This window comes from Symphodus melops, assembly GCF_947650265.1.
Source record: "Symphodus melops genome assembly, chromosome: 10".
NCBI lineage: Eukaryota > Metazoa > Chordata > Actinopteri > Labriformes > Labridae > Symphodus > Symphodus melops.
In genome coordinates this window covers 4475729-4497914 of record NC_136700.1, presented here as the reverse complement: position 1 = coordinate 4497914, position 22186 = coordinate 4475729, and the positions used below count along the sequence as shown (strand labels likewise).

Genomic DNA, 22186 nt, shown 5'->3' with positions numbered 1-22186 from the left:
AAGACGGTGCACTGTGTGAACACTTCGAGCAGGTAGTGATAGTTCTAGTCAGAGAGAAGAAAACACATAATCTGAAAACAATTCAGTTCCATGTGACAAAGGGACGAAAAGATACAGTCCAATTTAAAAACGCCCTTGTCAACAAAGAATAGCACATTTGATGGACAGCTCAGGCATCAGACAGCGCAAAACAAAAACTAACACTTTGTCCATGATGTGCCCAATAACAGGTTGTTGATCCAAAGCCAGCTCGCAGGGACAAACTGCTGCTGTCTAAAAAAACAAGAACTGTAAGTTGTAAACTGGCAGCAACCATAACTTAGTTACAAATTTGACCCAAGGTAGACAGTCACCTTGACAGTTCTCTGCACTGCAGCATTCTCCTGCTTTCACCTTTGTTGACGCAGACGAGCCATGTGATACATAATCCCATAATACAAGACAACTGAAACAAAAGCGCTTTCCTCTCCATCTGGGAACACCAGTATGAACCCACTCCCAGCCTCTCTAATTCCCAACTAATTAAACACATTAGATACAGAGCAACAGTTGTGAGCTGGTATTAACCCCACTGACCTTGAGATATAAAGTGGGCAGAGTCGAGCTCTCGAACCAAACATGATGCTGCATCTCAGCAGGATGAATCTGACAGCTGGTGATAGAACTAACAGAGGGGCGGCTGTGATTAGCGAGCACGGTTTCCTCCTGCTGAACGCCGCTGCTGTTGTCTTACAGTCTATACTGTAAAGAGAAAAGGAAGGTGCAGCCAACTACAAAGATATGGTGAGGAGAGATGAAGGGCCCTGCTGATATAAACATCTCTTGTTCGATGGAAGACAGAAAAGTAGAGGGTGCACTGCAGACAGCCGAGGGAGCGACAGAAAGTGGAGAGGGGAAAACTCTGAGGTTTTAGATGGAATGAAAGGCAGAAGATGAAAAGGAGATGACAGCGGAGAGAGCTCTTGACTCGGTCCTCTCCGGATCACCCGAGTGTCACTTCTGTTACGAGGCTAGCACTGGGACAAGATGTCCTCCAGGTTAGAAACAGGGATCAGTATTCAGGTCACAGAATGGAGGAGGGGGGGGAGAGGAAGAAAGTGGTGGAGAGAGTCCACAGTGTTTACTGCAGCAATTCCCCACTTCCTCAGTCTGCCCACAACACTAATGACACTGTTTCCACTCAGATCATTTATCAACAGTCTGACACTGAGCCGTGCTGCCTCCTCTCACAGGTCTTATGATGCAGCCAAAGCACATGTTTACATGTAGACTTTGCATCCACATGAAAACAGAGCTTGACATAAAAAAAACCAAAAACAGGCTAAATAATTACACCATCAAGTCTATTTACTCTTCTTTTGAGTCAGGGCAGATATAACGCAGCTAATTAGAGAGGAAAATTCAGGTTATTGTGGAGGAGTGATGCCAACTTTAAGCTGATTACACACCATTAACAGTCTGCTGCAAAACACTCTGTTGTTCTTCTTTCTAACCATAATAAGCAACAGAGAACGTGTGCAGTCTGGTCAGGGCTCACGCCTGTAAAGTGCAAGTCCTTCCTTACAGAGAAGGTCACCATAATCAACATGAAGCTGTTTACTGTCTTATAATGACTCCCCTTTTTTTAGACGTATTTTGGGTAATATGCCCTTTCAGCGCAGTAAATAAAAAAGCATATATTTTCCTTTTTAAAATTCATAAGGGAAAATGTAAATTGCTAAGCCCTGAACAAAACCAGAGCGCATACATGACGACGTCACACTCTCACTTTCATCACCTAATACAAGCATAAGCATCATCAAACATCCCCCTGTTTTCTCTCTCTCTTTTTTTTTTTTGGACTCCATTTCTCTGATTCCCACGCTCACACATTCTCGCCTGGGGTGTTTACATTTAAATCCCCCCTTAATCTTTCTCTCCTTTAATGCAATTTGTATTTACATGCGCAGACAGGAAACCAGTGGCTATACTTTGAATGCAGAAGGTACCTGATCGCACTGCTCCTCTTCCAGATGAAAAGCAAAAATAATGTCGACATTTGAAAGAAGATCCCCCCCTCCTCCTGAGCTTGGGGATGCAATAGCAGAATTACTAAATTGAGAGTTTATAGTTTAACAGGATTAAGAGAAGTGGGAGCATGACTGAAATCAGTTTTTAGATACCGCTTATTTTTAGTTGCAGGAATAAAATTATCACAGTTAAAAGGACAAAACTCGGTGAGAATGAAGCGTTGATTTTTAATAACGGGGAAACTGTAATCCGTTTTTAGTTTAAAGGGCCTTTTAGTCGTTAGTATACACCAGCTTTTGTGGTTTCAGTCAAGGGTTACACAAAAATGATAGGGTTGGCAGGTGATGATTAAACGAATGAGGACACTGGTTGTTCAGCCATCATTATCTGCAAGCGACCAGTTTGAACATCCTCTAATAGCCAGAGGATGAGCACAGTTAATCAGATGTTCAGGCTCATTATGAATGCCTTTGTAGAAGCAATGAACCCAGAGCTCTGCATATTCATCGTCATGGTGAGGCAGGGGTCAAGTAGGAGAGCCTGATGTCTCTGTGCAGGTACATTAACAGCTTCATGAGGACTTCAAAGGCATGCGAGTGGGAGTTGGATGGAGGTCCTGCTGACTTTAATGCCACTGACTTCTAACTTCCTGCAATGATAATCGTGTGGTTTTGAACGCTTTAGAGAACTGTGTATTCTCAGTCTCATGGAAGCTTCGAGTAAACGGTAAAGCGGTTTGTTCAACAGGGTGTCAAAACAGCTTTTAGCTTACTACCTAAACTGTGGGGAAAAGCAGAAGGTTTCTTCTCTCCCATGTAGATGTCTGCACAATGCAATCTTCCCTGCTGCCAAAACGCTACATTTCCACCTACAGCGGTCCTTGAAGCAGCAGCTGTCCTTCTCCCCACCCACCTCCTTCAGCCAGCCCCCCCCCCCCCCCCCCCCCCCCCCACGCCTGGCCTGTCATTTCTAGAAAATGTATAGTCTTCACCCAGGGACAAAAGGACCCCATGCTGGACCCCATATGCTCCACTTGATGCTTTTGATGGAAACAGGAACACACTTGCTCTTAATTACAGAGGAATGGACATCCAAAGTGGCATACAGTTATGTAAAGTAACTATTCTTGAGTAGAGTTTAAAAATAAGAATAATAATAAAATAATTCTGTATTCAAGGTCAGTATTTACAGCAAAATGAAGGAAATATGTAACATAATGCTAATTTGTCTTAAAAGCCCTGCATGTACTGTGTGATAAGTTGAAATAAACACACTTAATGCTAATGAACACCTCTGTGACTCAGACACCATTTTCCACGAAAGGTTTTTTGTAATGCTTGACTTTTGTGGAGCCTTGCTGTTAAGTAAGGAAACAATATTTTTCAACAGGGCTGTCAGTCGTGACGTGTCAATTGCAAATCGTATTGCATTAATAGCTGGTTATTTTGTCACACTTGGCACACCGTAGATAAGCCTCTATATTGTCTACCTGCAGCTGCAGTGATGTGAAATACCATCACAGCACCTTTGAATGGCTCATTTCACTTTATAGAATACTCATTGGGTGAAATGGAGGTGCTAAATCACTAAAATCACTAAAGTACTTTGGGTTTGATCCACCTATGAGCTAAGTATAGATGCAGCTAATTAGCCTGGTGTCTGTGTCCGACAGCAACAGCAACCATTAAACTAACTCAATAAAGTGGGGAAAAACATCCTCCAGTCAAGCTCAAAGTCCACATTCTGACCTCTGTGACTGAGTCCTCCCTTCACTTCCAGCAACAGGAGGAGAGCCAAACCACTGTTGACCAAATATTTAAAGAGTTTGGTAACAGATGTGGAATCTAAACGGTTTCATTCAATAAAAACAAACGGGACAGCCAGTCAGGACAGCAAGAGCTTTTTTTCTCAGTTACTTCAGCCTCTACCTCAACCCACACTGTCATGTTCACGCTGGAAGAAAATGAAAAAGGGGAATGAATAATTCAAGCTCAGCCTGGGTGCTCCATGGAGAAAGGCAGAGTAGGGATACATACAAATTATACATTAAAGAATGTGAATATGTACACCTCACAAACACAGAGAAAAGTCGGTCTCATCTTGAAGCCAGCCACAGTGATTTACAACGACGAGTGATATTCACTGATACCATACTTTTACCCCCATCCACAATCAGTGGACTCTGTGTGACTGAGTGAGAGGGAGCCAATCCTTCCCCCCCTCTCACTGCAGAGATTTTTACAAGCCCTGAAAGCTCCTGTGAACCAAGCAACATAAAACAACACAGCCGAGTGCCATGCTCAGTTTATATTAGACAGACAGACAAAGTGCTTCTCACGTCTCCCTCCAGCTGAATGTCAAACAGGTTATCAAACACACCAAAAAAACAGCCCAAACAAGCTGGATACATTTGCATGGAAAGTTGTTATTGACAGCCTCTTGACACTGAAGTGTAGAAGAACAACTTGAGAAAATCAATCCAGAAATGGAATTTTAGACCGAGTAAACAGCTGCTTGGAAATATGTGATAAATAAAGATGTAGCCTTAAAAGAGTGTATCAGAGGCATAAACTTGCAACTTCTTGAAATGTTGTCAAAGTAAAAAGAATACAGTCGTTGCACTAAACTGTGTGTGTGTGTTTATGTGGGTGTGTGTACGAGGGTGCTATGGTCTCAGCCCAGTGATTGATTGCTCTATTATGGTCTTATTTGATCTCCTGCGTAATTACTCGCATCAACACAACCTGTCAGCCTCAATCTGCCTCACTTCGTCGGGCTGCAGAGCAGATTGTAGCTCACTGAAAGATGGAGTCAACGTCAACAGTGCATCCTCCTCATTCACATGCACCGATCAATTCCAGACAGTGCTGCAGACAGACCGATGCTGACCAGGCTTCTGCAGGAATATCAGACCAGTTTCACTATTTACTTGGCTACATTTTTGGAGGGTGGGGGGGGGGGTTGGAGAATAAATTTAGAAGTGTGTGGATAAGTAGCCCTAAAGAGCATTAACAGAAAAAGATTGGAGCAAATAAGGGCGCACAGATAGATCTGCATCTGCCGATTTGCAGCTCGCTCTGTCCTGACCATTGACCATCCGCTCCTCCCTGACTTTGGGCCGATCTGGCACATACAGTACACGAGCTGGTCATGCCGTGCGCAGCACAGCGACACAAACCCGAACAGACGGCCACGCACACAACAAGCTAACATCTCCGCAGTGTAGACGTGAGGTGCCCCTCAGCAGGAGAGACAAAGTTTGAACTTACTTGGAATAAAGACACAGGTATTCCCTACACTTGCTCACCTCTCTGCCCACGGTGGAGTCGTACGTCTGCATTGTTTCTATGTGTGTTTCTTTCACTTAATATTCCTGTAATATAATTTGGTAACAGCGAGGCACTTTTGACCTGATGAGGAGAATACTGGAGATTGGTCGACGACGTCTACATGGTGCTGAAGCTCCAGCAATAGAAGAGTTACTGCATCCACTTTCTATCTGAGTTTATGGGCACACTCACACTGACATAAATAGACCAACAGGCTGTGATGGAGTAACCCGAGTCTAGACAGACAGAGGAGCCAGATGGCTGTGAAACAGCAGTCACCCTTCGGTTCCAACAGTGGAAGTTGTCCACAGCATGAGCCCCCCCCCCCCCCACATCATCTGTCCTCAAACACACAGCAATTAACCCCGGAAAGGGACTAAAACAGCCAACTTTGAATCCTTCTGTTATCACACTGAGCCCCGGACCACCGATTAGAGAAGTAAAAGCAAGCTCAACACAGCAGTGTGGCCCTTCTTCCTAATGAGAACGTTTATGCAAACAATGCAGCAGGTGTACCGTTATCATTCCAACATTCATGAATAAAAACATTTAGTTTTAAAAAACTGCACTGCAGAGATTCTAAAGGATTCAAAGTTGAATAATTATCTAATTAGTACAAAAGGGCCCACAGTGTGTTGTACAGAAAACAAGCACAAATTAGCTCAAGATAAGCACACACACACACACACACACACACACTGGGTTACCTGTGATAAGACAACTCGTGATCTATGTGGTCTCTGCCTGCTTTATGTCTTCAATAAAACTGAGTTTGATTTTGCATTGATAATTAATTGCAGTTGTTTCGCCATATGAATTCTTAACCAGAGAAGTGTTGTGCGCTATACCTTGGTGCGAGCTTGATGAGAATTAAAAACTGGCAGGACATGATGGAGTGTGTCCAGAGTAGCAGGTAGCATCTCAAGACTCAGAGGAAAGGTCTGGAGAGGAGAGGGCAGGACAGACAGGAAACACGGTCACTCAGGCAACACTTGCTCACTAATGTGCAGACGCCCTGAGTGACACTTGGCCGTGCTCTCTGACACATGGCAATCATACGGTTCAGTGCAGAAACACAGGCACATGGTCCACAACACCACGGACTGCGAGACAGACCTGGAAGCACCAGCTGCCCTGACTGAGGCTGAATGGACTGACAGGGACCGACTGTCAACCCCCCCCCCCCCCCCTTCAAGTGTCATTCTGCAGGCTCCACAGGCATCAGAGACACAAGACGGTGTTGGGAGCAAGCATTTGATTCAATCAGTGGCCACACAAACAGGGGAAGGATATAATTCTTAATCTGGTTCCCCAGGTAATCCAGTTTTTGTGCAGTGCATGTAAATGTCATAACTTGTTCAGAAGATCCTGGTTTAGCTTCGACTGCTGTCATGAGGATTAAGTTACTGCAGCATGAACTGCAAACATCTTAATGCTTCAAATATGGGGAAATGTTGTTGCAGATGTTTTCTCTTTTTTTAGCCCCATTAAGATTCTCATGTTAGCAGGGACAAAGGAACAACATTTATGGACTCTACCTAAATCGTTTCTGCTGGCCTCTTTATTGCCAGTTGTTTTAACATTTGTGTTTTTCACATGCGAGACAACATTTTAGCAAAAATGTGATCAAAATTAAGTGCAGGATTTTTCATCTTATCATTATCAAACTTAAAGTCAGTTTTGTTCTCCTGCCACATAAAGAGCTGTCCTCTCATCTGTTCTGTCTGACAAAGGCTCAGAGAGCCCCTCCATACACGTGCACACGATGAACCAGACAAACAGAAGATTACATTACTTGAGGCCGAAGCATTTCTCTTCAGAACTGCGTCATTTGATTGTGAACGTGTGGAAGAAATGGACACTTTAAAAACCATTCTGTTGTTGGAACTCTTTTGGCTGAAGACGGTCGAGAGAAAAAGTTCATTCGTTCGAACAAGCTGGTTCATTGACCAACTCTTAAGAATTGTAAGAGTTTGTAAATGACTACAGTGTTGTTCATTGATACATTTTTATGATGCTAAATATGATCAAATCCTTTCATATCACACAGAAGACAAGTCATAGTCTCCTGGAATATGCAGCACAGATCAATGATCCAAATTGGGATTAATTTATAGTTTTACATGACAACACAACAGAACACGACACTGGGGTCAAGCCGCGGCCTTTCAAAAGACGACAGTCTGATGAAAGGATAAAAACAAATTCAGAGCTTCAGATTCATAAAGGTGAACACGATCAAGCTTTTTAACACAAGTCCAACAGACTAGTTGGAAGTTGAAAAAAATCTTTGACATTTTACATAAACGGTAATATTCATTTTAATGTTGAATGTTAAGAAGCCTTCTACAGCAGTCCTTGTTAAAGTCAAAGAGGCTTTTCATAGTGTTTGCCTTTAAAAGGTGAAATTAATGATTGGGAAATGTTCAGCTCTTTACCTTTGGTATGTGTTGGTAGTCTCTTTGTGCATGACTTAATGTGTGTACTTAACGATGATAGATAGATAGATAGATAGATACTTTATTGATCCCGAGGGAAATTCAAGTTATTTCTGGGTTATTTCTATACTACAAGCTTGAGGGTAAAGATGTCTGATTGATTTACTGTGATGGAAATATTTTCTCCACGTTTACCTTTTTCTTTTTCATTCGGCCGTTCTGCTGCTACGCCCGTCTTTTCCCCCTGCCAAGCTCACAATGACCCTTCATATAACAGGTCACACACTCAATCTCTCAAAGCAGCGGCAGAACACCGGTCCGAACCTGAAACACGCTCGACTGCCGACGGTACAGCCAAATCATTCCCACTCTCTGACGGAAATGACAGCTGTCAGAGGGAATGAATGAAAAGACCTCTGCCATAACCAGGAGCTTCAAATATGCAGTCGACTTACCACATATGTATTTTTGTCACTGCAGTTTGAGACAACACAGCAACCATTTCCATCCGATCGAGGTTCACACACAGTGAGTGATGGAACAAATCATTAATCATGTGTGCTTTTCAGTACAAAGCTGCGTCCAATCAGGCATACAGCAACGTCTAGATGATAGTTAAGCAGCATGTAAGGAATAAGAAAGCTTACAATTATTAGTTAACAAGAAAGAAACCTGGATTTTGTAAAATGGAACAAAAACAGGAGATTACGTATTGTACTACTCAACCTCTGAAAGTGTATCTCTGAAAGCCTTGTATCAGCGTTCTTTAAATACTAACTAATCAGCCTTTTTAATCCAATGTTCAGTCTCTGGTTCAAATACCTGATCTGAACCCTCTTCTCACAAAAAAGCTCACAGATGATAAATATATGAGAGCAGGTTTCAAGGTTGAGGCCAAACGGACAATAGAGTTCTGTTGATCCTCCAAATCAGCCTTTTAGTACCTGCTCAGTACAAACTGAAGAAACTAGTGCTCAGTGTAGACTGTAAAGCCGTCTCTGCAAGCCAGCAAGTTCCACCTTTACGTTCTTATTCTCCCACAGCTATGGCTTCTCCAACAAAAAAGTGACCCTTAAATACAAGATAATTTAAAAACTGGTTCCACAGACGGTTGTTCGACAGAACAGGCGAGTCAGCAGTGACCGGGTATCACTGGGGATCTGAGCATTGTTGGAGCGATGGAGATTTGATGTACATCTTGGCAGTGAACATTTACTTTAAGCCTCAAGGACATTTCTAGGCCAGTGGTTGCTCACTAATTTGTTCAGCACTTTAATAAAGTCCGGCAGATGAATGTGTTCCAGATAAGCCGATCTGACTGCATGGAGCAGTCAGAAAGTGAGAAAGGAAAGCAGACCAACATGTCATGCTGGGTCATCTGTCAAGAGACATTTGGGGAAATCGTCAACATAAGCAGATTTTTTAAAAACCTAATCATCAGATTTTTTTTTTTTTTCAAAGTTGGAAGAACTGTGAAATGCTAACTCTGGAGACTTTTTAAACAGGAAAAAAAATAGTAGGACAGTTACTTGCACAACACAATTCTGGTTATGAACAAAGGCCACGGACTTCATGGCCATGCGGACACTGCCTATTATTAACGGTGAAGATCAACTTGGAACCATCTAATCATTGTGAGGCCTACACAGTGAACACAGTGCGGTAAAGAGCAGGCCCAGCTGCCACATGGATTTAACTTGGCTGTCCTCCCCTGCACCGGAGTAGCCATGGGGCTGTCCTGAACTTGTCCTCCCCCTGTTCACCATCCTCCGTCTGACACCATGTGCGGTGGAACAGCAGTCTCTCCAAAGTTAACAGGCGGCTTCAAAGGCCAGATACAATGTGTCACTGAAGAAGAAGACACTTCAAAAAGTGAAACAGAAAACAAGTCTCTGTGAAAATTCAAGCTGTAAAAAGGCAAACGAGCCGAATAAAACTGAAGTCCAGACAGATATTCAAAGAGAGGAGAAGCATGTCTTGAAACGTGGCCATGTCATGATTACAATGAGAGATAAGGCAACAGAGATAGTGTGTCATTCTGGGTAGAGAGACCTCTGCAATATATATGCAGATGAATAACTACAAAGCTCTACCTGTCACACTGTGCGAGTGATTGCCAAACAAAATTGTTGGTTTTCCATTCCTGCCGTCCAGACTGGATGTATTGATTCAAACCAGGGACACCTGGTGAAAGCAATTATGGCCCTGTGGTGAGAAAGAAACCAGCAGCAACACTTAAGCTTGGTGATGATGACATATCCATGGACTCACAACTTAATAGTACACCTCGATTCTCTCCTGAAATAAACCGCTCCATTTCTGAACTGTGCGGAGGCAAGGTTCCCATCAGTGTAATGACAACAGTGCGCTTTCAAGAGGGAAAAATATTCCACCGTTGCAAACGTATAAGCAGCGTACAGAGCCACTTTTTAGCCTGCACTTTATCTTCTCTGAAGTGTTGTATCTGTGATGCTTGTCTGGATTGAACCATTGAATAACATACTTTACTCGCTTGGTGCATTTGAAGGAAACAACTTCTAACAATTGACCCTTTTTTAAAAAGATGGCTAACATGTCCATGTCTATGTTTTGTTTTGTTTTGGGTTTTTTTCCTATAGCCTGAGCATCAGTGAGGTGGGTGGTTAAATATTAAGGGTTTTCAAATCTGCACAAAACATCCTAAAACTGACTAGAAGGCAAAGAGCTGAATTCTTCATGCCAGCACCCCGTTAGATCTTACACATGAAGTTGGTGAAAGCTGACGGGAAAAGGCAGGGGGAAACATTCAGGAAAATTCCCATCAAGCGAGTGGGAGGAGCAGACAACCTTTGTGTCATGTGATCGGCGCATGACCAGTGCAATCCCCATTCAACTGCTTTATTATGTCTTCTGTTGGCCAGTATGTTCTTCTGTTTTTTTGTTGATAAGGTGACTTTATTGAACTACTTCTAACATTGATATAGAGGGAAAAATGTCAATATAGCACTAACATTTCACTATTTACACATTTCTCTTTTAACACTATTTCTTCCCTCTGAGAACTCTTCCCCCCCCTTCAGTTTTTGGGATTACTTCACTTTGTCCTTTTCAGGTTTTTCCCTCCTACACTGAGCATTTTGGATTTTACTTACAGGGAGAGATGAGATTTAGGGATGGGATACAGATAATGCGAACAGATAAAAAAAAAGAAAAAAACAGCCAGCATCCTTGAAAAAGCCACATACAGTATGATCATCCAACTGAGAAATAAAATATGGTCAACACACGATTGATAGAAAATTTAAGCTGTGTCCAGTGTGGGGATTTTCTACTTGGAGCCAGGAAATATGAGATAAAGTCCTCCAACATTAATCAAAGCATGTATTATCAGTCAGATGCATGATGCTGGGAGTCAGCAATCGCCACAGCCTTTCCACACTCCTATTTATTTGAACAAGAAGAGGAAGACTGGCACAATGTCCCACGCTGGTTTTCATATAGGCCATCTAATTCCACGCTGAATCATCTTCAACCAAATGCCACGGCAGTAATCCCCCTCTGCTTGAGACTCCGGAGCGACAGCGAGGCTCTCAAGCCAGATGTTCCCTTTAAAGCAGTCCAGCTCTCACAACTAATAGCATTAGCAAGAGACACACGTTTAGCATCTGGCCTTTTCTTGAAATTGTGCTTCAATATGCACTGCCCATACTTATAACGTAGAGAGGCTGTATTGTGTGTCGAATGGAAAAGATGTGTTATGTGAGGCATGATGCAGTTTATCCAGTTGTTCTACAGTCATTACAGCATGTTCTGCTTGTAGACTACAGATTCATCAGAATATAAATCACACTGGTATTTCAGTGGTATTTCTGAAATAAACACAGAAAAAAAACTAGTATTTCTAAACTGACTTACTTCATAGATGTCAAGCAACCATCTTTTACAATTAGAAAAAAGAGTTCAAGGACATCTAGACATTAGTCTCTTGTGAATTTATTTATGAGCAAAACTTTTGTGCCAAAGAAATCTGTTAAGCGGTATTTGATTCAGAAATCGTATGCTCTGAGGTTTCATGGCTAAATATTCAAGAGCAGACTGGTGAGAGTCCATCACACTGTTTTTGAAAAGTTAGTGTCCTGAACAAGATGAAAAAACAAGCAGACAGCAGACAAAGTACAGCCAAGTGGCTAATTATAGTTAGAATCTGCAAGGAGGGATAATGAGCCATAAAAATGGATGGTGTCTTCCTTCATTACGGTGATCCCTTAGTATTAATTGTAATCCAAACCCTAACGCTCACTAAGCCCTCCATTATTTCCCCCTTTACTTCAGCTACATTAAATCAGCGTGTGATCGAGCTCTTACAGAGCAATTCATGCTTCAATATCGGCAGGAAATGGAAACAACCCAGCTGGACTGAAGCAATAGATATAAACATCCAAGAGATTGATTACACCAAGCTTTATCAAAACGCAGAGATTTCACAGGATTGCAAAAAAGCGTCCTGGCCTCAGTTGTCTAACTGCACCACACAGCGGGCTGCAGCGCTGCAACACTTTCAAACCAAAAGGGAATCAAGTGTAAATGAATACATCATATATTTCAAACAGAACCATCACATTAACAACACCAGTCTTGTCGGGAATAATGTAGAAATTTGTATTCACAGCACACGTCATTAACTGCCTAGTGGCTCGTGTGCAACAGAGAATTATAAATCTGTCACTTCCTGTAATACGGACCTCGTATGCCTCCTGCTACACCAATAAAGTGGGTTACTCTCTGTTGTATGTGTTCTGCCACGGGCAGAGGAGGAAAGAGAAATCGCTTGTACAAAGAGCCGCTCTCTTTTGGGAAGCTCCTGTTGTCTAGCACAAAACCTGGATTGAAGTAACTGTACGTGTTGATGTGCTTAGACCTGCAGTTTATAGCTTTTTATACCGACAGGACTACTTTTATTCATTTCTTTGGGAAAGCATGACAGCTCGAGCTTAGATATCAGTTCCTTTCAGGACTTCAATGACAGACTAACAGTGTTACCATTCAGCCGAGATACAAACACTATGAGCAACTTGTCTTTTATATGAAGGCATTCCTGAAATGGCTCCAAAAAAAAAGCTGATCAAATATTTCAAGCTACGTTTGTAGGACAAATGACTTGTCCACTAGTCTATCTACCTAAATCTTCAGACAGAAGAAAACGTCTTGATGAAACTTTCCCGCACACATCATTTAAATACATTTGAATTAATCCCTTTTTTTCCCCAATTATAGCTTAAAGCGGTGCAAAAGATGAGGCCACCTGGTGTCAATGTGAGATAGCTGCTGCTAATCAAAGTCAATATTGGACCTCTTTGACTTGTTATCCACCTAATTCTGTTATATTTAGTGACTTAAAGGAGTGCACATGATTCCTCCCTACACAGAGACAGATCAAACCTTTAATTCTCTCTTAACATGCCATTAGACTGATAACGGCTTCTGGTTCATTTGCTCAAACCCACTTCTTTATAGGCCACATATGAGGCAGGCTGTTGTCTAATTGTCGACATCATGAACACATTTCTTTGTCGTACTTTGGTTAGTTACAAATTAAATAGAGCTCCATCTCAAAGCAGGACGCTGTTAGGAACAGAGTGGAGATTTGATTTGCTGCATCTGCAGCAACGACGGACTCTGCCTGCCACTGTAACTGACTGTCTCCCTGCTGCAGCCAGCAATACGACTTTGCATGTTTGCCTGATAAGAGATGCAGCTCATCTCCATAGAAATGAGCATGTGCGTGCCAGGCTTTGTTCCTATGGGGGGCACAATGTATTAACACCTAGGCTGGGATTTGGTTGACTGCCAAAACACGCTCCACCCAGGAGGAAGCCTCAATATTCACATTGTTGCTGCTGCTGATCATCCAACACACTGCGGTCCCTGGATTTTAACAGGTGTGGTTAACAATGGCTCAGAAGTGAATCAAAAATGTGGAGTATGTAGCATGCTACTCCTGAGGTTCCATTAGTGTTGTTCTTTCAGCAGCTTGTTGCTCTAGGTTCAACGAGTACTCTTCAGTCTTTCTCCATAATCTCAGGTTTAAGATCCTTACACTATCTTTAATCTCCTTTATCACATGTCCCACACACAGGGAGCAGTCAGTGTGGTTATAATTGCTCTTATAACTTCAAATTCTTTGTGTGGCTGATGAGCTGGGTGCAGCATGCAGGAGAAGGAATCTTCGGTGATGATGACGAAGGACGGAGCGACAGCCACATGGGAGGGAAGCCAAAGCATTGAAGCTTCCCCTGCTGACGCGCTGCAGCGTAGCTCACTAACCCTTTAAGCATGGCTCAAACTGTTCAGTTAAAATAAATGTAGCACTTTTGCCAAACCCAGATTCAGTCGTTCGAGGTTTCATGACGTGGTGTTCAGAGAGAGCTGGTTTCTACAGGGTCACAAACCTCCTCTGATGCTCGATCCACGTTATATTTGGACCAAAGCACAGATGTTTCATTTAGACCACAGTGGACTGCTTGAAAAGGTAGAAAACAGGGAGATTTCCCTCTTTCGTGCCCCCTAACTCTGAAAATTCTACAGAGTCAAAACGCAGATTCAATGAGCGTTAAAGAAAACGATTAAAAAGAACGTGTCCCTCTGCTGCACTTCAGTGAGGGGATTCGTCTTTGAAGTCGTTCAAGAAGTCTGAAACACTCCGAAGAATTCTACAGAGCCTTTTCTTTAACCTGTTATTCCCGCTTTAGTGACATCTTGGCAATCTGTGTTGTAAACAAATCTGAAGTGGTTTGGCTGACTTCAATGACAGAATCATCACCAGAGGACTGTGAGGAGGCGCCGCCAACAGACTGGAGTCACCCTTCCCCCCTCAATATATCCAGCGTCACAGTGCTGCTCCTTCCAATCTTTCTCAAACACGGTAAGTTTGTGGTTTTTCATCATTTTCAGACAAGGTCTGTGGAGTTTTCAGCAGCATGTGTACAAATACCAAAAAGCAAAACAACAATCAGACATTGTTTGATTGAAACAGACTGTTGTTCTTTTGGAAGGTATGTGAAGTAACTCAACCAGAAACATAATCAAATGTGAAACAGGACTTTCTTTCCTTGTTTGCTTTTGCACTGACGTTTCTAAGTTAAGTGTCAATCATATATATAAAGGTGTAACTCCGGAGCCTGGAGTGAAGCATCAGAGAAAAAAAAAGTTTCTACTCTATCATACCTTTTTTTATCCTCCCCTTCCATCAGTCTTTTTCACCACTTTCCCACATCATACTGCGGCACAGAAAACATTTAGACCAAAAAAAGACAGGGTCAGGAAAAGTCTCCCCAACCAGGAGTCAGTTGTGCCAGAGGTAAACAACCCCACTGTGCAGGGAGACGCATCCCAGAATGCATCCTGGCACAAATGTAAGCAGCAGCTAAATGATACACCATCAGCATCTCTTCAGGGTAAAACTGAGAGAGCGAGTATGAGGGATGAGCACAGCAAGACAGGGGTAAGGCTCAGGGGAGAAAAGAAAGAAAACACATCCATGGATCCATTTTTCCACAGTCCTTTGGCCTGTAGCTCCATAGCATTCCTTTAAGACTCCTGCTGTTATCAATGAAACCACAAAGGACCTATGTCCAACAGCATCTCTGTTTGCAGATGAGACTGACATTTTGGCAACATTTCTGATTTATGTGACTTTGGACAAAAACATCTGCGATATGAATTGTAGAATGTCCAGCAGTAAACAATAAAAATAAGATCAAATAGAAGTAGCATCACTTGTATGAGGCTATCTGAACGACATGAGGAACTATTATATAGATTTCTGTATTCAAACTGTGTCAGTTATAAAAGACTTAACCGTCAGGATAAGATGGAGAAAGGCACTTTAAAGATCCTGCAGAGTCCTCATGACAGTGGGAAACATTAGCACAGTGCTTTAATATGAGAGCCAAAGAAAACCTTTGCACATGTGGAAGCGCACCAATAATGTTAACAATGCAGTCCTTCACTTCGTCCTTGGTTGAGGACAAAAAAAAAAAAACCCATATCAGCACGCTCCCCTGAATAAATCAACAGTTCAGGTAAATCACTTTCAAGCAAACAAATTTGTGAAGAAACAGAATTTCAATTTCCCCCACAAATCCTAAGACGATTATCATCAAGTAGATCACAGGAAGCTGCACTTGGTAGAAATTGGATGGCTTAGTAGAGAATAAAGTTACTGAGGAAGCACTATTTTAGCATACTGCAGCCCCCCATGATGTGTGTGTGTGTGTGGTTCAAACAGGGAAATATGACAGGCTTATAAAAGACTTTGTGAAGGTGAACGCAGCTCTTCTTGATGCATGTAGAAGAGTCAATAGTGTGGTGGGAACTATCTCAGGTAGATTAACAGCAGTAATGTGAGAGTTCACTGATCCCTGGAGGTGAGCTCGCTTCCAAAGACCCTCGACAGAGGTCTGACAGCACACACACCGAGAAAGATCTCTGCGAATCCAGATGCACAGCTGAGAGAAAATCAGGACTGATACAGATGTTTAAAATCATAGCCAAAAGACGATTCTTTTGTCTTCGTATGTTAAATGCTTTCAAATGCATGAGCCATTTAAATTAAAGTAGTGATAAAAACTTCAGGTTGTATCGCCCACCACGAATGTATGCTCCGAACTTTATTTCTTGAGTAGAGCTAAGAGTTATATAAATTAAAAATAGGTTTCAGATCAATAAGTTTCGTTTCACGTCTCGTTCAGATGTCCAACAAATCCAGAAGCAGATGGAAAAGTCAGTTACCAGATGTCATTGAAAACCTTGGTTTGTTTTTTGTCTGCTGTTTTTACGCATGCAAGGCGAAGGTCATACATGCATGCACACACGGTGGGGTCAGCATGCAGTTAAACAAACCAAAGTCATCCTCAGGTTGTTGTTGTCATCAGCAACATTGAAAACAATTGTAGGGGGGGAGAAAATGTGACATTTTCGAAATTGAAGCAGTACCCAGAGGGGATATTGATCCAGGATTGATCAAGAGCGCAATAGACTTAACAGCAGCAGAGGGATGCTTAAAGCGATGGCTAACCAGAACTGAATGCAGCCTGGGCCACACACCAGGCTCAGTCCTCATCTTTCATCTATTATTCATTTCCACATTAACCGTCTCTGGACCGCTGGGCTGCTCACTGAAGTAGTGGGACTCTTTTATATTGCTATTTTTTTCTTTCTTAAGAAAACAGCCTTTGTGAATGTTTTACGTTGGTACAGTTGAGTCAATTCTCTCAACACAATGAATCAAAATGTATTTAGTTACGGCCTAACTTTGACTCGATTTCATTCCGATAAACTTTCTATGAAATCACACATTTGCAGAACTTATCCCATAAACTCTGACTACAGTTGTTTCAATTCTGAAGCAGATGAAAAGTGTGTACTCCTCTAATGCTTATGTTCTCTTAATGATGAGCATGAGTCTATGTGTCGAACTTGTAAACACTGTTCATCTGAAGGCCCTGTCAGATTAATTAAAACGACCACGAGAAACGTACCAAAGCACTAAAAAAGGACAAATATGACAAAGACCAAATCTGTAGAGTTAGAGAAAGGGTTGATGAGATGCTCCTTCGTTCTGTGGGTTCTGTGGTTCCAGGTATGCTGCTCCATTATGTAAAAAAGCTGCTGGTGCAAAGTGAAGCATTATTTGTATATGGGACAGAACAGAAGTTTAAAAAAACCTGACGTGCCCTCTTAGATCATCAGTAATCCAGTTACTTATTCCAACAGAGCCATGGGTATTACAGCCTTGATTACCTCCTTAAAACTTCAAGTCAAATAGGTTGTATGACTAACAGCCTTTCCTCAGACATCATCAAAGTCAGCTATATTCTATTGTTTCCTCTCAGAGTGTCCATCTGGCCACGTGCGATGCAGCGTGAACCAGCCGTTTTTACCATGACTCCCCATTTCTTATTCCCACACTGTGACTTGCCTATAAATATAAAATAATTAAAGTTACTATGGCAACGTATCCCCGTATTCAGCAGATTACTAGTGATCACATTGAGTGTGTAAAGGAGAGACTGGTATATTGATGTAGAATAGAGAAACATTAAACAGATTCTTCTGTTCTTCTGTAACATTTGTTTGGAATAACATCAACCTGTCTCATAAAGCCTCATTATAATTACAGCTGTCATATCAGGCTGCCATACAAGACAGATTAATGAAATCCACATTCAATTAGCTTTAATAAGGGATGGTAGCACATAAACCCGAGCAAGTGGATGTGAAAGAGATTTAATTACTCTGTCACACAAAACAAAAGTCCCAAGGTCATGCGGGGCAACGATGTTCAATTCCTATTTAATTAACCTGTTGATGTTTACAGTGAAACACTGTTAGGTGATGTGCCGCACTGCTGCTTTACAGAGCAATCACTTCGAGTGAACGCCACACATGCAGCGCTGCAGCCAGAAGAAGCTTCTAGAACAACGGCTCAGTTTGTTTTCGTAAAACTTCATTGATCGTAATGAACAATGATGGGATGTCTGGATACAATAGTGACTTTCGTTTTTTGTATTTTATGTTCACGTAATTGAGAGGAATTCATAATGCTGAGTTGGTTTTATGAGATGCTGTAGTGTCATTATACTTTCAGGATGTCAACATGTTTTCAATGTGTTGTATTAAGTCGATGCTGTTACTTTAAGATATCTGCAGGTTTAACTGGCTGACTCTGACTAAGGAAGGGCTGCGTGGTCGAGTCCTGTCTGGAGCAGGCTGAGCTCCAGTGCACTCTTTTTTTCACTTTTTTCAGTGCTCATAGTCAAGGCCAGCATCCTCACTACTTTGACTTTTCATTACATCTCATAAAATCCCAGCCGACTGTCAGCATTAACACCTGATTATTCTCTGTGCAAACTAACAGGGAGCCTTATTCAGCTTAATTATCGCTTGAAAAAAAATGAACTGATGATAAATCTGTGATGCGGACACAGCTGAGATTCCTGCATGACCTGAAGATCTTACCGACTGAAGGAATGACGTGATGTGAAACTTTGATCATGGAGCCTGATGTTCCTTTAAAATTCTGTGGACAACCAGTGAAGTATAAAAAGTGCACTGATGACTCAAGTCTCGTTCTACTGTGAAAAACAGACAAACAATAAGCATCATTAACTCACAGATCTCAGTAATGAAAGGTATCTGTATCGCACTGCATTAGCATGACTTCAGGGGTAACATCTCCTGATGGAGTCATTCACAGCATGTGGAGATGTTCATGCATTATTATTACAACTTCCACTCGAGAAGAAAGTGAAGAGCCATGACAACAGATGCCTTCTGTTGCATTAGGAGGCCATTCATTCTTTTAAATATGCACACTCTGAGTTTGGAAACCTAAAGTTGTGCAAAGTGTAAATGTGGTTGTCTGAGGGGTCTTGTGTCTGTATCCATGTTGCATTACAGGGGCCTCCATGGGTATAGTGAGTGTGAGGAGCTGGGTGGGCTCATGTGATTTTTCCTGGACAGCAGAGGTTTATAAGTGCCACCCAAGATCCTAAATCAACTACTTGGCTGTGATGCAACAGGCTGCTTTCCTTTTTACCATGGCATGTTTTACATATTAAATAAAACGTGTTTTATCAAAGCCTCTACTGTGATTAATCACCATTTGATTTTGTGATTCACTGGCAGCACTAATTCAAATGTGTGTTATTGTTTTCTTTTTATTTGGTTGGATTCAGTTCTAAGAATCTTAAAAGCTTCTTGTAATGAGAAAGAGCAGGGATCAATGATTACTAATTCTTTATTCATGTGTGCATCATCATTTTGCCTGTTAAAGGATAATTGGGGAGCATGTGTATTATCATTTCAATAATTAAAATAGTTTCATTTGGCATCTACTGATCATAACAATTCATTAGGCGAGTAAAATCACAAAATCTGACAATTTTCTGATTCAATTCATCTCAGCACGCTTTCTATTTTTGCTGCCAAAAGCCAAATATATGTTGTAATGGCTCTGACCTAAATAAAGTGAAGTTATGTTTCACACTATTTCGCTCTCATAGCAACAACACAAGAGGAGTCAAGATCAAGATGTGCTTCGAAAGCTTGTTCTTCATTCCCCGAGTCGCACCATTCCAAATCATGCACGTGATCGTGCTTGAGAGAATTTCACACTTCTCCTTTGTCAGAGATCTGCACATTGAATGAGTCATACCAAGTCACAATTAGTCAGATAGAAATATACACACTGTTTTCTCCTCTGAAGGAAGCGGGGAGCCACCCTTGTTTCCATCCTCGTGGTCGGCCAACAACAAGCACGATTGTTTTGTTTATACTAAATTTGATTCGGGGTCTGACCTTTATGATCACAGCGTATTGGCTTTAAAGTCTTTGCTGCAACATTTGATCCAATCATCTGATAAGAAAAGAAGAATAAAAGAGCTGTCTTACACACTGTAGTTGTTGCCAACTATTTCATGTACTCATTCAGGCCAAAGAGGACACCATTATTCACTCTTTCTTCTTGTTTTAGGTCACTAACAGACCAGTGTGTTTATATCCACTCAGATGTTTGGAGAACAGACCCATTCAGAGAATTAATATGATAATGTCGTTCTAATGGGAAAAATTCCTGGCACAGAGTGAAGCATGTAGGTAGATACAGAGCATAATTCAATACTTTACACTCTGAATGTGATTCGTGACTAATTCAGTTAAAAAATATACCGTTTAAATCCTATGACATGCCTAACGTCACATCAAAAGGTTAGTTACATCTTAAGCTGTTATTCTGATTTAAAAAAAAACCCATTATGTATCATATATCTTATCGTCAGTGATGTATTCTTTGCACTTCAAAAAGACAGCAGCTCAATGAAACTTCAGAAAATAAAACATGTCGATACTTTTTTTCACAGAAGATGTTCAGACCAGGATCATCCCACTACATTTCTCAGAGATACTCCTTCGTGGTTGCAGAAAACATTACCATTTCATCGCTGCACAAATGAGACCTCCTGAGATATAGTCGGGGATCTCCAGATCCCCCATATTCTCCAAAACAACCTGAACTTACAAGCAGAAAAGTTCTTACGGTCATTGCTTACAGGGTTGTTTGCAAGATAGCTCTCTGCACCCTCTGCCCTGGCTTGGGTTGTGTACTCTTTGTGATGCAATTTAGATGAAATTTAACAATGACTGTCATCTTGTCCCAATAGAGCTGCATTATATCTGGTTCATTTATATGCACATAATTTAAATGGAGGTTTTTTTTTCTGTTTAGAAACAAGTCAAGTAGGCTACAACCAAACTGCTAAATACTCAACCACAGTGAAGCACTCAGGAAATGTGTTAATGAAATGCGTTATTCAAGAGTTTGAAACCAGTGAGTGACTGATAAGTGTTTTGATTAGGTGTGCTCTGGTACATGAGGACGAGCATAAACACTCTGAACTGCAAAATTGAACAGGGAAGAAGAAGGCCTCTTTGACATGATTGATAACAGAAAAACAAATTGAGAGAATGACGGTCAAGAGAAGAGCCTGCACATTAACTTGAACTGGTCATCGATCGCATTTCAAATCAGATAGTGAAAAGTTAATTGTAGACTGCAGCGTGTTGTTCTTTGAGCACATTTCCTGTGAAAATAACACTGCAAAGTGTGAAAGGACCATGGTGTCACAGACGACAGCCCTTGCAGAACTCCTCGTGTTTGAACATGCCAAAGGCTACAATTTGTCCTGCTCCGTAAAGTGGATTTGTGTTGAAGCAATGCAGGTCGTAATTAATCTCTAGTGTGCTAACAAGCAGCAGCCAAGTCCTGCAAACAGGCTCGGCTGTAGTACTCCTGCAAAGGTTCTTTGAGGGCTGAATTTAAGGCTGTTTAAGTCATAACATTTTTACCAAAGTGAATCAGGATTCATATGCTATTCATGGTCATACATTTCCTCCCACCTTGAGCTGACAGTCATCAGTTTTCTTAAATTTTGCTGCTGGTAAAAATGATAAAAATCATAACGTGTTTTGAAAACAGACTCCCCATGCCTGTTTACAGTGTGGAGGGAAATCAAGACAACACGTAAAAGCCTTTAAATCTAAAAGAGACAGCAGTGACCATTATCCTCCAACAAGAACTTTAGAGTAGAACCAGCATAGAATAGGTATTTGTCATCTTTACAAACTGTACATGCCAAATCATCACCACACACCAAGTCTTGAACCAGAAAGCAATTCTAATACTACTTTACTTTGATGCTCAAGTCTGGCTCCCTGAATCATCCTCCCACACAGTGAACAGCAGATCCCCCCTGCATCGTTTCACTTACCATCAATGTAGTCTACAATGTGAAGCCATTATATTCTCTCATTTTACTTTAATCCCAGAAGAAAATCACGTCATCTTCACTGAAAATCCTCATCTAAACTGGC

The 22186-nt window shown here is 41.6% G+C and overlaps 1 protein-coding gene across 5 annotated transcripts in view; it reads right to left on the bottom strand.

Moving 5' to 3' along the window:
* nbeab (neurobeachin b) overlaps positions 1 to 22186 on the bottom strand; it is a 170710-nt gene that overhangs the window by 147695 nt on the left and 829 nt on the right. The gene's annotated exons all lie outside the window — the stretch shown is intronic.